The sequence below is a fragment of the Pundamilia nyererei genome, unplaced genomic scaffold (assembly GCF_000239375.1).
Source record: "Pundamilia nyererei isolate P.nyererei 1_Seehausen unplaced genomic scaffold, PunNye1.0 scaffold00825, whole genome shotgun sequence".
Taxonomy (NCBI): domain Eukaryota; kingdom Metazoa; phylum Chordata; class Actinopteri; order Cichliformes; family Cichlidae; genus Pundamilia; species Pundamilia nyererei.
This window is the reverse complement of record NW_005188226.1, coordinates 1-2,711: the sequence shown is the minus strand read 5'-3', so window position 1 is coordinate 2,711 and position 2,711 is coordinate 1. Positions and strand designations below refer to the sequence as shown.

General features: G+C 44.3%; 1 long non-coding RNA gene across 1 annotated transcript; it reads right to left on the bottom strand.

The window, feature by feature from the left end:
• Window positions 1–1,544: 1,544 nt before the first annotated feature.
• LOC102210329 (uncharacterized) lies at window positions 1,545–2,236 on the bottom strand. The gene is made up of 4 exons (XR_312476.1): window positions 2,206–2,236; window positions 1,870–1,988; window positions 1,650–1,737; window positions 1,545–1,558 (listed from the first exon to the last, which is right to left on the bottom strand). It is a non-coding gene; the product is annotated as an uncharacterized LOC102210329 (long non-coding RNA).
• Between the last annotated feature and the right edge of the window lie 475 nt (window positions 2,237–2,711).

Sequence of the window (2,711 nt, the reverse complement as noted above, 5' to 3'; positions counted from 1 at the left end):
AACATTCGTATCCACACCGCGCCCTGAAGGACAGTCACAGCCAAGTTCTTGATGTTGAATTGAGTGAGTGATTGAGAACTTTTACAAAACAACAACAACAACAACAACAAAGGAAACCCTACAAAAACAAACTTATAGCCTTTAAAATACAAATGAACGTGGTGATCATTTTACTCACTTGCTAGTCAGGATTGCCGGGAACATGGCTTGGTGTCCCTGAGTTGTGATAAAATTGCCGAGTCCCAGGCAAGCCACCGACCAACTTTTCCTCCTCCGCCACTTCTGCCTGCCTTTGTACATGTCCGCAGCACGGGACCTCAGTAAGCATCGTGTACCAGTTGGACACATCACAGATGTGAGATACCTGAAGTCTATAATGAAGAGAGAAAATGACCAAAATAGGCATATGAATCAAGGATGGCAGTTTTACCGTTTACATTTGAAGACTTGAGTAAAATATTTATGTGAAATTACCCGGTGGTGATAGCCAGACTTATGTATGTGCACATTTTGTCCTTTACCCACACACTCGTCAGCTCGAGGACACTTAAGAGAGTACTTCCATACCCCAACAGGACCCCACAAAAAGACGTGGCTGCGAAAAAAAGAGCTGTACACTGGACACAGCAGCCCTGGCATAGCCAGGAGGTTCTGGTGGGCAAAACCACATGCAATCTGATTTAATCACCCGTCGCCTCTTTAACACACCAGTAACATCCTTGTATGTCTGAACAGGAGTAAACAGCCCTCTTTCAGTGTCCTCTTTAAGCCAGGAAATGTCAGCAGATGGGATACCATTAGGCTTTTCCCAGAGACACCCCGATCCCTCTAGCTCCACCTGAAACACACACATATGACATAGAATACTACAACAACACGCACGTGCGCACGCACGCACACACACACTCTAACTGAAATGGTCTGATTTCAAATAAATATCACTTACAGGTGAATGACTCTCAACGGTAATTGTGTTGTATGATCATGACTGGGATGCAGATGACTTAGTGAGTCCAACAGTGTCAAGTTTTTTGGACTGTGTGGCAGCCTCTGTGGACTCACGGTGTTTGGGCTGCACAGTAGATTTGTTTTGTGACTGTACAGTGTTCTCAAACTCCTTGGACAGGTGAGCTGTGTCTGTGTTCCAGACGTCTAGGAGGAGGAAGCACCTCTGCTTGTCAGCTGTTGCTTTAGAGCAGGGGTGTCAAACTCAAATACACAGTGGGCCAAAACTCAAAACTGGAAGAAGGTCGTGGGCTAACATTAATATTTATTGGAAAAAAAAAAAATCTTCCTCCAGATATAAGAATGAATCTTTTCTTATGGACTCAAACAAGTTTTGCTGAAAAACTGAATATGGAACAAGCAAAGCTTAATACTAAACAATATATATATATTAGCTGTATAATACCAGTAGGCCAGCTCTAATAATAATTTGGTATGGCTTCGCGGGCCAAATGTAATTAGGCTGCGGGCCAAATCTGGCCCGTGGGCCAGAGTTTGACACCTATGCTTTAGAGGTTGACTTGCAGATGTGGAGATGTGGACTTCAGTGAATCTATAAATGATATGAACAATTAGTTTTGTAATTATAATGACTTTGTACAAACAGTAGCCTACAATGTATATTAACTCTGAATCTCACATACCTTCCACAGACTGGGATGCAGCTATCAGTTCAGCATCATCACCTGGCCACAATGAAGGATCACACCTGGGGGTACTCGTCAGCCGTTGCTAAACAATACAGTTCATTGTGAGTACCGCGATCGATGGAAAAAATGCACATGCACACTTTGCCAAGATTAATCACATATCACTACCTTTAACTAAGTAATTTACTGCCCTGTTCTGCTGCACAGCACTTACTTGTTCCTGTCAGGTAGTGATCAGCTGATCACGGGGTCGGGTTTGAAAGGGAGACACCACCCACCTGTTCGCCGCTCAGACAGCGTTCTCTTCATGTCAGGAGCTCCTAATCCTTGCCCCTGTCACGATCGAGGGAAACGCACGAATTAAACACAGTAATTCGGCGTGCCCGTGTGGCGTGCTGGCTAGACCCAAACGCGGCGAAGGCGCGTTGGAACAGGCACGCACATACTCTAGTAACGATCAGTGCACGAAGCGTGGCTTCGGAACTGGCGTTACAAACGGAGAGCGAGCGGAGCCGGGCTGAGAAAATTAATCATGAGGAAAAACACTCACAGTTGCTGAAGCAGGCGGAGACTGACGTCGGCAAGGATTAGGAGCTCCTGACATGAAGAGAACGCTGTTTGAGCGGCGAACAGGTGGGTGGTGTCTCCCTTTCAAACCAGACCCCGTGATCAGCTGATCACTACCTGACAGTTCCTTGTCATATGCATTGTTTCTGAACCTCTTCATTTGGATACTTGTGATGTGCGTCACTGGTGTGTTCAACCACCTCTTCACAGAACTGTTTATTACTGACTCTTTTCTCCCTACTCTTCAACTATACTATAAGGATGTTATCTTTGGCTATTATAATTTTAAAGACACGGACAATGATGCTTTCTTCTTTGTAAATTTGGTTTTATTTTTGGCAAAATTTCATATACACAAAAGCAAAGTCCTCGGCAGAAAGCCTGAACTTCTTGTATTAAAAATGGAACTTGCACAATATATAAGGACAATCTCCTCATCAAAAAACACCAAGGCCCTCGTGACTGTTAACATCTGTAACCGTTTGAAAC